Raw genomic sequence first — 14,922 nt, 5'->3', positions numbered from 1 at the left:
AATCCAGTTTATTACTGGAGAAATCTAAATATTTCTAATAATGTTGAGAGATATAACTTGTACCATTCAGAGCTTGGAAAATGCTATTAAAAACAAATTCAAACATAGTATTCTCTAAATACCTTCACATTTCTGTTTGTCAGTGAAGAAAAGTACTGTTTGAAGGATTTATTGAAATGTTGCACAGAGTTTTCTGCAAAGATATATCATTGCTGGGCTTATCTTCTAGCAAAGGCGTATTATCTACTCTATATCTGGGTTTGACTGATTTCCTCCTAATAGTAGTGTTATTGCTACCCCGTGATAAAGGTGATATTCTGCTGCCAGACAAAGAAATTGTACTTAGCTTAGTGAAAGACTGAGACCAACTCGCTTGATAAATTGGACTCCAAAACTGAAGGTGAGAAGATTTTTAAGATTTCTGAAGCTCTTAAGCTATTTGTTATAAAGTCCTTGAACGTCAAACCTTTTAGGTACAGTTACTGAAAAAAAAGTAGGTTACAGGAGTTGTTAGACGTGCTTATATACCTGGGATTGCACTTGTCTTCCATAATGAAAAGGTGAGTCAAGAAGATATAAATGACACAGAGTAAAAGCTCATCATAGGCTGTATCTTTTATTGAATAGTTGAATTCAAGAGGAGCAGATTTTAGCCGTAAAGCCATCTGGAAGGCATTAGTTGGAGGAAGGCTTCAATGCCACCCCTTTCCTGTCTGTCAGTGAACAGAAGATAGGGCTTGGGCAGTGGTACCTGGGTGGCACCTTGGATGGCTCCCATTGCCTTGGGCTCTCCTGCCACTGGACCCTGCACTGCCCAGGGTGGCAGGTCCTGGTCCACAGACACAGGTCCTCTGGGGAGGCAGTGGTTTGCTTCAGCCTCTGAGGAGGCTTTTCCTTTAGAGTTATGGTTGCGAGGCATGGGAGAAGCTACACTCTGTGAGCTAACACTGGGATTTTAGGGCAGTTTTTTTGGTTTAGGGGTACTTTGAGGGTTTGTGGCTTTTTTTTTTCTTCAAGGATTAATGTAAAGCTGATTCTCCTCCAAATAGTTCTGCCACTGTGCAAGTGCTGAAAGAAACGCTGATGGAAAATGTGCAATTATTTCTCAAATTCAGTTAAAGGAAATTGAAACCCAGGCTGTATTTTACATAAATGGTTTCCATCAGCCAGCAATTCCCTAGCATTTGCTAAGTTAGCAAAAGATTCATCTCCACCATTTTCTTGCATAAATCATGAGGCGTTTCAATTGTCTTTGGATAGTCATTCCTGTCTAGATTTGTTTTCATCAGCTTGTTCATGCCCTGAAAAGAATCTTCTAAAACTTTCTTCTTGCGATTGTCTGAGAGTTTCAGTTCAGTTACACCTCCATGCTTGCAGGTGATGCATACTACAGCCAAGAATGACAGAGGAGTTGTTCATTACAAGGTTAAGTCGTGGCAATTACTGGGGCTTAGCCAGAATTTTGGAAATATCAGAGTACAATTCATAATTCAGACTTGTGACTGAAGCATTTTCTTTAAAAAAGCAAATTTTTATTTTGCTGTTAACAGATACCTAGGACTAGCTTTAAAACAGGTGCATCACAAAAACACATATTCATGGACTGAGATTTTTCTGACATTTATATACCTCAGTTTTGCTATTCCATAAAAAGAATTTAGAAAGAGAAGCTAGCAATTGAATTTGAATTCATGAAGGGTCTTGGCTCCCAAGAGGGTCTCCCAAGGACTGTGGAGTTCATCTGGGTTTTCATTGCTGCTGTAGAGAAATTAGATGCCTCTCTAGATAAATGCCAACAGCACAGACAATAGAGACTACTTAGCAGAGATAGGATTTGTTGCAAATGGGAGATGAAAATACCATAAAATATTTCATCTCTCTGAAAGATTGATCCAAAATTTTTTACTTTTATATGTTTGCATATGGGAATGTGTTTGTATTGCTGTTGAAATATCCCACACCCAGATGAAGACAGAAAAAAGGCTCTCGTTGAATGTGCCATATCAGGCTCATAGCACCAGCACTCAGGCATCTTAATTTCACTGGGCAGATTTGCTCCTTTCTCTTTTCTGGATGGAAGATTAAGTGGAAGAGGAGATGCACCAGTCTCAAAACTACAGTGATATTTTGAAGCACAGTAATATCTATGAGGAAAGAGAAACTAAAAGAAATTAAGGGATTCTTAAAATATTATTATACAAAATAATGCATGATTATGGTTAGAAAGAAGCTATTAAAATGTTGCAGACAAGATTCAGATAGAGAGATATACAAAGAAGAAAAAAGGGAAGAATGTAAGGTGAAAGCGATAGTTGTTAAAATTGTGATTAAGCAGTGATATGATAACTATTCAGCTGGTCTGATCACAGAGAAGATTGTGCTCTGCAACTAGAATGCAATAAAATACAAAAGAACTCAATTTAAAAATATCAAGAAAAACAAAACATATAAAATATTTAATAAAATAATTTTAATTTTATAATAGTCTGAAACAAAGATGAAAAATATCCATAAAGCAAGATTACTATACTTCAATGGAAGCACTCAATATTTCATTAAAATATACTATTGTCTAAACAAATATATTTTTAAGAAGTATTGGAAAGTTTTTCACAATGACAGGATTACTTGTGATACTTGTTAAGACAATCCCAGGTTTTAATACTAAAAAGCATACATTTTTATAAATTATTTTTCCAGAAGTGTAATGATTTTCCATTCAAGAGCTGTGAAATTGGTTCCAACAATACATTCACAAAGATGTGTGAATAGAAATAAGTGTTAAGGAATACTTGTCCTTTTATCTTTCTACTATAAAGAAGTCATTCCAACAAAATTTAGCAGAAGTTAGTTTGCATCATAATGGCAAAACTGGAAGCTGTCATCTACTGATCAACTGACCCAGAGGCACCAGTGTGCAAACAGAAATGAATAGTTTTCTAGTGTTTGTGCTGGAGTAACTGGAAGCCACAAGGATTTTAATGGAGTCATTTCTATACTTACCTGGTATAGGGATATAACTTCTAACGACAAAATATGGCCAAGTGGGACATAGCAGCATGATGAGCTGGTGACCCTTTCAGGAGGTAAAGCACAAAGGAGAGGAAATGATCTGTGCTTTGGGTCCACACAACTCCGTGCTTTTCTACTTAGTAACCTAAGTATTTATGTGCATACATAAAAGACCAAATGAACTCTAAAACCAAGCTTTCCCTAGGTACATATATATTTGTCTATTGCTATCATAGCTCTTAAAAACAGAGCACTCAATGGGCACCTCTAGAAGCCACTGATTATTTGAAATATTATTCTTTAAAGGGATTCTGACAGTTTTCCAGTAAAGGGCTAGCAAATAAGAATGATTTTGAAGTGCCCATAATAATTATTATAAACAAAAGTATAAATACATTTTATTTATTTTATGCACAAAGCCTAGAGCTTTGTACATAATTATAGCTGCAGAATTTATTCCCACCAGTCCCAGAGAACCTTAACAGCTCCTTTTCTTTCCCTTCCCTTGGACAAACTATTCAGAGAAAGAAAGTCTCAGATGCATAAAAGGCTAAGACCTGTTCCAGTCTCTATTTTGGTGGCATACGGGAAACTATATTGCTTAGGAATATTTTTGATGTTATGAAGTTATTTTCATAGCATTTAGTCTGAAAATGACTGTATCATTAGGGAATCCATCAGTGAGGATGAAGCTCACTGAGATGTTTATGAAAGAGATGGAGACAAATGTGCTAGGAGGGCATGTGAAGAAGACAGGCTTTTAGAGAATGAGAAGCTTACTGCTTAGCTCTGAGGTGTAAGTGAGAGCAGTCCATGAGCTTTCTGTCTACTTACCTGAGCAATAACAGACTGTTAACAAACACCTAACGAAGGATGAAAGAGGGACCTCACCTTCTGGGAGCCGGATGATTTCTGCTGACACATACTATTTTTCATTTTGCCATTTAGTGAAAAGAGCTGGATGTTCCCATTGTTGCAGGGATCACAGCGTGTTACCTGCAGAGCTAGGAAGGTCACAGCTTCAGTGAGATTCAAGGATTAGAGATGCTTAAGCAACACTGAACCCAGGAGAGCACTAAAAAGAAAGCAGAATCTAGCTTTCAGGAGGAAGCTTGAAATAGAGAATCTGCACAAAGGAAATGCATCCAGATCACTGAAAAAAATACAAGTGTTTGAATACCTCACATCCAAAGGCTGGATGCAATGCTCCAGGACCACCCTGACAATAGAGTGTGCAGAAGGCTTTTCTGCTACCAAAGGAAGGTGAATATTTTTTCCTTCCCTCACTGATAACCAGAGCAATAGCTTGTTCCTACATGACACAAGCTGTTCCCACTGGACCCAGATTTGACCATGAATTTGAACAAAACCTCCGAGTGCCTCCTCCATTCTGCTAGAAAATACTGTAAACTTATGGACAATTTGCAGTTCATCAGATTTGCAACAGATCCTAAGCAGGAAAAAAAGACCAAGAACTAAGGATGAAAAATACCAAACCCACATTCTGAAGTATTAACCACAATTTGCTAATGATGCATAATCCCACCCTCTAATGAGAAAAGAAGCAAAAAAACCCATTTTTTTATTGGTTTTGGCACTGACATGAGGAGAGGGATCAGTTCTGGCCCCATTATATTCAACTCAACAGACATAAAACCACAACATTTGCTCAGACTGGTGGTTAGAATAATAAATTGAAGGAGGTGGGCAGGACTGCAAATGTGTCTCTCTCCCAAGGCACATCTCCTACTGCTTGGCGTAAGGATGCCTCCACTCAGTGTGCTGCCTGTTTTGAACTCCACCTTAAGATGCCTTTCTCTGCCCCATGCCCTGTTGGAGAAATTTGGTTAAAGACTGCAAATTCAGCTCCCATAGTTGACTTTTGCTTTAAAGATCATTGTCTTTTGGGGCTTATATGCCTAGGCACCTTTGAGGATTCCCCTCAGCTGAGCTGGAAGTAATTAAATTTATTGTGCCTTGTTATCTGATCAGCAAACTCCTATGACAGTTTCACATGGGGAAGGGAGTCAGACAAAGCTGTAGCTGACATGACTGAATACCAAGGCCCACAGAGAGAGCAAACCTGGGGAAATGGTCCTGATCATTGCTAACAGCCAATGTGAGAAGGGCAGAATCGCTTGAAATGATCAATAACAATATCTCATCAATAATTTTTGGTAGCTTGAATATTGTCTGGGCACTGTTCTGGAAGATACCGACAGATCTCCCCTTGGCAAGATGAGGCTCCCTGTGTCTTTCATCTCATTATCTCAGAGTACTTTACAGATACAAAATCATCTGCAGAGCAATTCCTGTTATCTACATTGCACAAGTGATTAAGGCAAAGGATAGAGCGAAGCTTAGAGACTACTCCTAGGTCACTCAGAATGAGCAAACAAATATCCTACACATAAGCAGGAAACTCTCTTAAAAGCAGAAATTTCTTTGAACCCTAAGGTAATGCCTCTCCCTGCATATCTCATAAGTAGCATCTGTCTGCATTTTCCCAAATGTGGGAGCAAGTGTTGCCTTTCTGCCTCCTGTACACACTGCGCCTAGCTGCTGGCCAGCTGTCCCTGGCTCCCAAGACTTTCCCTCTGGGGACAGCAGGGCCTTCTCCCCATTTCCTCTAATTCAGATCGAAGATCAGTGAAGCTTGGTGCTTTCTGGTCAGTCAACACTGCCTCTTGGGTGTTCTAGACAATGAGTGATTGTTGGAGTGTTTTGTGTGGCCATAGACGTACAGCCAGGCACTTTGCTAGACAGGAGCAGTAGGTGTGGTGGGCATCCCAGTAAAAGAAATACTTTGTGATTGCTGTCATAACAATGCTAATAAGACTAAATAGGAAATCATGTGAATCTTTGCAGACCAACATAGATAGTACCTGTTTGTCACCAGGAGGAGCTGTTTCTTTTAGGATCCCAGAAAGAAAGGCAAAAGAACTATCAGGAAAGTTAACCATGTTATTAATATCCCACAAAAGATGATAATAACTAATAACATCTTATGCCACCTCTGACACTGGGAACTCCAAAATGATTCAACATCATATAGACCTCTGACCACAGCATGGCCACAGCTGCTCTGAATTCCCATCCATGGTGAGGTCCGCTAGCATTGTCATCTTCAGAGCTTTTATATGATTTTCCTAGAAGCAAAGCAACTCTATTAATCACTTTCACTGTGTTGCAAAAGGATGTTTATCAGAAAACATGATACTTCTCTTCAAGTTAAAGTCAAGGCCATGCTCCCAGCATTGTTGCTGGTGACAAGTAAGTACTGCCTATGGACTCTGGTTGCAACAAGTCATCTGCGTTTATCCTGCAGCAAGGGATGTGATTGGCACAGCACAGTCCTTAAGGCCAAGTCATATGGGCAGTACAGCATGGCACAACACTGGCTTGCACTGCTTAGGTCAACTGCAATGTGGATCACTATGTCCTCTATGTGTGATGGTCTGCCAGGTAGACTACAGGGTTTTTGACGTCTTTGCACAATGGTCTATTGCCACTGCCTGTGTTATAAAGGTTTTAGCGAGCTGTGTCTATTTGATCAGGTCATTATTTTGCACATTTGCCTTTTCACTATGTCTTTTCAAGCCTTGCATCTTGACTGGCTCTCTTAGCATGCTGTGACTCAGATCAAGGTGCCTAGGACAGCCTTTTTCAGCAGCACATCCTGCAAAAATATCCGGAATTCTGTTAAATCTTATCAGCAGAGTGAGCCAGAAGGCTCCAGGAAAGCATCAATGGTCACGATAAGGCCAAAACTCTGCTCATTCAGCTTCACACAAGTAAATGCACTGAAGGGTGTTAAGTGAAATAGATTCACTTTGTTGCTTTTCACAACTAGCGTAGTAAATACAATTCAGTGGGGATTGTTGCCTTTTTAATGTGGGATATACTAAGATGTGTTAGGTTATTGAGATGCTTTAAAAATTTATGTCTTTTTCTCTGTTGTCCCATAAAACTTTGAAGTGTTTTCCTCTGAATGCTGATTCCTCAGGAGGATTACAGTTTAAATAGTTGTCTCTACATGTAGAAAATGTGTTCCAAAACAAGCTAAAATCTTTCAGCTGAGAAGTGAGTTCTGCTTATTGTGGCTCAAGTCTAGTACTTCTAGATTTCTAATTTCTTGTAATGAAAAACTGCAAGTAAAATCCAGCAAACTCTTTGATAGATAGATTTAAATACTTGAAATCACATAGAGTGAATTCAGTGCCATTCAAAGCATACAATGCTATTTGTAGACACTCAACCAGATAATTTCCCCAAAGCTTATTAACTGATTTGAGTTTAAACTGACCTGAGTTAATGAATGTGAGGAATTTGAGGCTCAGACTCAGTGCTTTGCAAGGTCAGGTATGCTGTGGTGTGAGAGAAGATAAAATAAGTAGTCCATATTTTTGTCCTAGCAAGTGAATAAAAGGATTAACTAGCCATCTTTTCACAAAGTTAAATGGATTTTTTCCTGGATTAATTCTAACAGACTAGTCTTATCTTGTCCTAAATGTGACATCTTGCAAATTAATTTTGGTGGTATTGTTAACACTTTGGAAGATAATGAAGTTAGGTTGTTTCATAAAGTTGATCCCAGAACAAAAAAGCCTGACCTTTTTTAGGGAAACAGAATTTTTAGTCATGTTCAGATAGGTTTTCATAACTATGACATGGCACATTTAATTGTTTTGATGATACTAGAGAAGAAAAAGACTGCATGAGGTTTATATACTGTAAGTGTATTTTTTTCTCTGAAAATTTAAAGAGAACTTCATTCAGAAAACTCAAACTTTGCAAGAGTTTTTCAAAAGCCTTTTCATTCCTTAAATAAGTAAACGTAAGGTGTGAAACAGCTCACTGGGGTGTACTATGAAGCCAGATGGCAGGTAGAACAGTTAGGGAAGGACAGGTAAGAATTCAAGTGTTTAAGGTTTTCCAAAGCCCACAGGTGTTTGGATGCTATTCTTACCCATGCAGGACTCACACAAAATGAGCATTATAGCGCGTCAGATAATGCCTGCTTAGATCAATAGCTTCCGTACAAAACAATTCTGTATTTAGTTAAACAAAGGTAAAGTTCTGCTCCTGAGGATGGAGATGGTGCTCTGCTAAAGTTGCTGAAGAAGAAGAAGGAATGGTTGAATCAGTGGGACCTTCAAGAACTCCATCTCCTGAATGATTTTTTTTCTCCATGGGGATTGCAGTAGTAGTAGTTCTGGCTCATACAGAGCTCTTGTAACTAAAAATGCCAGAACAAGATCCTGGTAGTACAAACAGCACAGCTGACATTTTGTTCTAGTGCAGTAATGGGAGATGAAAAAGTACCCTTGGGTACTTTGTGCAGATTGCTGCTAAGATGTAATTCCCCTAATTCCTCTAAGTTATAAAAAAAAAAAAAAAAAAAAAAGGAATAGAACAGGAATGACCTGCCACATTATGGTTAAGGTTATTCTTTAAGATTTGTGAACTTCTGAAAGATGTCATCAGAAATTGCTTTGATATGTATATAGGCAAGTATAAAAATGACAGCATTGTCATTTATTTCCATTTATTGTTAAAGACTTCTACTTCTATAGTACATGGTAGTTTTCTGGGGTATTAGAAGATTTCTGATCCATGGGGATCATGAAGAGCAGGCAAAACATATTTGGATGCAGCCATTTTATTTCAAAGGAAAACCAGTCTGAATAGGTTTTCTCAAGAGCGAACAACTGGATGAACGGCCCATTAATAAAAGCAATAGTATGATAACTCCATCCTATAGCTCTAATAATCACATTCTAGATAATTTTTAATTGCAGAAAGCATGATTAATAAAAAGGTTACAAGAAAAACTGTTAGCTACCTTATAAATATCATGGAACCTAGTAGTTTACAAGTTTAATAAGTTTTCCCTCCCAAGGTTAAAAAGATTGCATTAAAGGAATTAATAATATCTTGGGCAGTATTTAACATTGCTTATATTGACTGATCTGTCACACTGCCCTGTATCTATAGCAGTGTGGTATAACAATTATCTGCACTGGACACTAGCCAGAATAGCTTGTTGGGACTTTCTCCAAAGCCTGCTTCGGAAAGTGCAAAACCGTCTGGAACTGTATGCATCAGGGGACTTCCACATCATGTTACCTGTTTCAGTGGAAAGAAAGTGAAATTACTCTGTAACAGTGGTTCACACCACATTTAGAACTCCCTGAAATACTGGAGTACATCTTAATACATGGCTTTGTCCACACTGAAGTCAGAAGTTTATAAGGTCTTAGTGATGGACTTGAATGAAAATGGGTAACAGCCTATATTCAGCAAAAACATAAAAAATCTGATAATTTAATCTTGTTAAAGAAACAGAGAATTAAACTGTGTTTAGAACTTTTTGGAACATAAACTGTAGCTCTTTCCTTTAACAGATAGTGAACTAAGTAGCATTCCAAACAATTTTAGTCTTTGTAAGCACAGCTAAAAGATCTTCATGTAAAAAGCCTACATGCTTACATGTTTTTAGACTCATAATGTACTTTTCAGTTACCTGTATTTTTTTAATTTACTCTGAAAAGTAAGGTGGTTTAATATTAATGAATAAGAGATATATTTATTAAAACAGCTTCCACGGATCAAATTTTAAAATGAAAATCATCAGAAAGGACACAGAAAGTAGTTCCTCTAGTTGATTTTGAAAAGCATAGGAAAAGAAGATGGGACCACAAAAACTCCTAAAACTGTTCAAATGCTTCTAGTAAAAGTTAGGAAATTATATAGATGAATGGCAAAAGGGGAAGAGAGAGAAAGGAAGCCAAAGGAGTAATAAACAAAATCTTTAATAAAAGTGTTGTTCTAGATGCTTACACAGCAAGAATGAACTAATGGAAGAATACAACCTCCACTCAAAATCCTGTGAGATCTGACAAAAGAGTGTGTTTAATACATCGAAAGGCATCAGTAGAAGTGTTCTGTTTACAGAATGATCTGTAGGATAAGTGACATATATGTGTAAAACTCAGAATAACAGAAGATCAACATTCAATCTAAGTACAAAGCTGCCTAATGGAGACATTTAAAAAACACACATGAATAATTATTGTTCTTTTCACTACCAGCAAATTATCTGAGTGACTTCTTAACCTGGGTTTGCTCAAGACTTAGCAGCAGAAGTTGTTCTCAAATTTTGCTTGTTGAAGTGAAGCTTTTCTAAGAATATCCCCAGGCCTGATGCTGATGTCACTTACCCAGCAGCAAAATTCATGGTAGACATGGTCACTGTCAGGCTCAGCAATGTCTCAAAGTCCTGGAGTCACTGAACATGCTGTTGGAAAATAGACGTATATCCCTTGAGTTGCTGCTGCCAATGACGTCCTTCCCTCGGTGGTGTTTCAAAAGGAAGGGCAGAGGTACCAGCAGCCTGCCTATGAGCAGCCCAGGGGAATAAGAGAGGCAGCTGGCACAGCTCCCCACCTGAGCCAGGCAGCATGAACACCATCTGGCTGTGGTTTAGTGCCATCAGCCCAGGGTGACCCACTGGCTGCACTGGCTCTAGTATCAACCTTTGTTGAATCACTACAAGAAGAGAGAGGTTGGCCCTAAACTGGGGAAGCATCTGTCCAGATGAATATTCTGGTAAACTGCTTGGAAGATATAGCTTAAAACCACTGCAAAGGCTGAAAACTTTGTCACTCATTGCATACTCCCACTCTTTTTTGTCTCAGTCTTTTGCCGCATTGGGGCCCCATAGCATAAAAAGGCTGCATAAGCTTATGGATTGCAAGTCACTGTGGCTATTATTCGATTACCACAGACATAAGACTTTGTTGCATATATGCATGACTCTACAGGCTTGCCCCTAAAGAAGAGGAATCTCAGAAGCAATTTAAAGGATCACTCTTTGGGCTCTAATCCTTAAAAGTACTGAGGTGTGTAAATTTAGATTTCAGAGGGAGCATGACAGTGAGTGAAATCCAAGAGCTGGTTCTTGGGCATTTAAACTGCAGCTGTGACATAAGCAAAAAATTCAGCGGAGGTCTCCAAAATAATCTCTTCCCACTCCCAAATGCATCTCAAACACCTCAGATTTTGCATGAAAGAAACCTTGTGCACTGAGGCACATTGCCTGAACAGGACAGACCATCTCAGAGCTCTTGAGGAGCTAGAATTCCAGCAGCATCACATTTTGTTCTCTTTGTTTCTATTCAGTTGGTGCACATTCGCTGCATTTTAGGAGTGTAGCGAAGTGGTAGCATTTTCATTTTATTTCCAGCAGAAACATCCTTCCCATCTGACAGCTGCAGACCTAGCTTAAGGAGGAAGTGCTGCTCTGTGCAAACACTTCCCAGGGTGGTTTGTAAGTGGCACTTGGTGACTCCAAACTCTGTGTGAATGATAAAAAGTGAGCAGCACTGTCGTTGTGGGATGGTACATTTTTCTTTTTCCTAAAAGAAGAAAAACAGGTGCCTAAAAAATTCATTAATACAAATAAAGCTATTCAAATTTTCATGTAGAGGGGCAGGCTTAAATGTCTGAGCAGCTGGTTTTTTTGCCAAAAAGGCATTCTGGCTGATCCAAGTTTGCTGCTTGGCTTCGAGAAGACAGAAAACATTCACTTCCCCTCCTTTTTATTGAGCATCAGTGTTCGACATTAGTAACAGAGTTGATAGGATAGTTGGGCTGTGGTGACAAAGATTCAGTTCCCTCCTCTGCATATGATTGTGTCAACACACAGCTCTTGGAAGCAAATGGTACAGGATATTCTGAATTGTTCCTAAACAGCTTCTTCTGCTCCCCTTTGCACCGAGTAATCAAATATGACATAGTTATTAGAACTGTAATAGCAGTTTGGGGATTGTTTACTTTCCCATTCCGCATAGGTTTGTCAAGATAAAAATTAGATTGTTTCATTTCAAAATTGTCACGATGGAAGGTTTTCACTTGTTTCAAATTTTATCTTCAACATCTTCTAGCTCACTGAACAAGTTTCATAAACATGAAGTGCAGATATATATTCTGAATACTTAATAAAATACTCAGCTACTTTAGCAACCAGGCTTACTCCCATACCTTTTCAGTTCAGATTTCATGAGGGAAGTTACTCTTTTGATTATGAACTGAAGCAGACTCTCAAAGCAGCTTCACCAAACCTGCATTCTGATGAGAGCATCGTGAGCACTAAAGTGCTTTCTGTGGGCACAGGATAGTATTTTTATACTGTTAAAAAGTTATGTTTTGCTAATGTCAACACACAGGTTTGAACATGAACTATGATTTGATGAATATGAGTTAAGGAATTGCTTTTCAGTGTTTGCTCAGAGTGTGAAGGGAAGGTTTATGGCAACAGAAGTGTCTGAGCAGCTGTGTGCTTTACCCAAGAAGAAAATAAAATTAATGTAGGAGATTTTTACCTTGAGCTTATTTTTGTATTTTTTTTTCTGGTTTGGAGTTAGTATTGCAAATCCTGGTGCAATGTAAGATGTCATTCAATAATATTTCTGAGCTTGTCCTCTATTTCCTATACTGATAAGTACTGATCACTTGGATTGGGAAAGGTATGTGCCAGGCTAAAGCAGGAAATGCCTGTGATTTCAGGTGATCCATGCATCTGCAATTTATAGATGATCCTGGGTTTCATGGGCATGATCTATGGGAAGAAACTTGAAAAGTTGGTTCAGCCAGTGCAGTCATCATATGTCCTTAAAGAGTGCAGGTTTTAAATCCAGAAATTGTGGTGCCTAGTTCAATTAGAGGCAGATTTCAAAAGGTGTTTAGAGGGTGTAATTTATCTGGGCTTATGGAAGCATTTGACAGCTGCCAGTGCAATTCACTCTGGAACACCTTGAAGGTTTATTGCATGCCAACAAAAATCATGAACCTCATCAAAGTTTTATGCCAAGGTTCTGCTTGAACAGTTAAGGTAAATGGGAACTTGCACAAATGGGTTAATCAAACTTGCCTGTCAAACACAGACTCATTCATTCAAAATGCCTTTGTCAGACATCGACTTAATTATAAGAAAAAAAAAAAGGTTAAAATGATAGGAAGCAGGCATGGCAAACCAGAGGAGTACTGTACAGGAATATTAAAATTATGCTATCACCTCAACCCTTCTAAATTACAAGTACAGAAAAAAGCCTTAAAGACTGTCCCTCCCCACAAAAATAGAGAAAGATAGTAATCAGCCAGAGAAATACATCCTTCAAAAATGGACCTACCAAGCAATTGAGCTACTCCAGCTGTAAGTATTACAGTCAGAAGCAATGACATGCAAGAAATAAATCAACTCTACCCCACTGCAGGATGCCAGCCAAGGGAAGCCACCTGGAGAAAAGATCGTCCTCAAGTACCAAAGTGGTGCCTGACCTTCAGCAACTTAAACAAATTTTGATCACCAATAGTCTGGACCGCGTGTGTCCCACATTGTCTCTTCCTACAGCCAGGGAAAGGCATGTTCTATAGTCTGTCAGGTAACTCTGCTCTCCAGGTCTGGAGAACTACTGGACTGCACCTATTGTCCCCGTTTGGCTGCAGATCTGAATGTCCTCCCAGTGGGAATCCAAGAGTGTTCACATGTTGTATATACCCAAAACTTTTCTTCCCCTGTGCAGATAGGATGTGGCCATAGAGCTGTCATGACGACCATGGTACACACCAAAGGGTGGCTCTCAGAATATTGTCTGCCTGCGTCTCCTGTTCAAATGCACGTTGAAAACACACCAAAGGCAGAAGCAAGTGTCTTGCATACAAATGCTTCAAAAAGGGTATGGAAATTAGATAGACTAACCGTATAAAGAACTTCAGAACTCAAAGGAGTTAGCAGCAAAATGATCTGCAAAGTTTTTAAAAAAAGAAAAAGGAAGGAAGTGTATTGTAACTGTATTGCAGATGAAGCCACAGCAGCTGCTAGAAAAGGAACTGACTGGACAAATAAACCCTTTACTAGATACTACACTGGAAAAATGCATGCAATTCCTCTCAATGCAAACAACTAGCCTGCAACAGAGATCGTCCCAGCCACTGTAGGGATCCTTGTCTCAGCACAAGCGTCCTCTGGGTCAGGACCTGCAAAGACTCTTGCTGGCTCCTTCTCCATCCCACAGTGCTTCCTTTGCTGGCTTTGCAGGCTTTCTCCTATAAGCTGTCTCACAATGCTCGGCTCTTTCTCCCTCCATCATATACTCACACATCCAGAGACACCTACCTGCTTAGGACTACACTTTGCAAAGCATCTTTTTCTAAATAGTTTGAAATTCCTGAGCTGCCTTTGCCTTTCTTGTAGAAATTGGTGATGGGTGGTTGAAGAGTACTTACTTACCTGCTGACTTTCAGGGAAGAGTTTAATGACTTCTCATAATCACTTTAAATAAAATAGCGATGCCCAGCAGCTTCAACAATGTGTGACACAGACTGCAGTAACAGACACATCTGACCTTGTCTGAGACATAAGGATATCTGATAGTGCAGAAATTAACTATTATTCAGCTATCTAAACATGCAGCTAGGTATCAAGTGGGATTTACAAAAATGCTGGCACCTGCATTACTTTATAAACCTGCCCCTCAAGACTTCATTCAAAGCCACTGTAGTCGATGGCAGAATTACCACTGACCTCATTAGGATTCATTTTAGATTAGTGTTACATACTCCTTTGCTGCCCTTTGCTGTCTTTCTTCCTGTGACTTGTATTTTTCCCTCATGGCATTGCAAAAATAAGGATGGAAATGTTAGCAGAAATTCATGGGAAATGGAATACTAGTCCTCCTATTTTTAACAGTGTCTGTTCAATACAAAAAGAAAAATAGTGTTTTTAAATCTTAATAGGATTGTTCTGTTCATATCGTTAAAAGATCACTATGTCTTTAAAATTATCTAAACCAAAAGTGAAATATTCCAAGCTGTTTGAAAAGGAATAAACATGTATGCCACTTACTT

This window comes from Cuculus canorus, chromosome 1 (genome assembly GCF_017976375.1).
Source record: "Cuculus canorus isolate bCucCan1 chromosome 1, bCucCan1.pri, whole genome shotgun sequence".
In the NCBI taxonomy this organism is placed as follows: domain Eukaryota; kingdom Metazoa; phylum Chordata; class Aves; order Cuculiformes; family Cuculidae; genus Cuculus; species Cuculus canorus.
Note: the sequence above shows the minus strand (reverse complement) of the source record.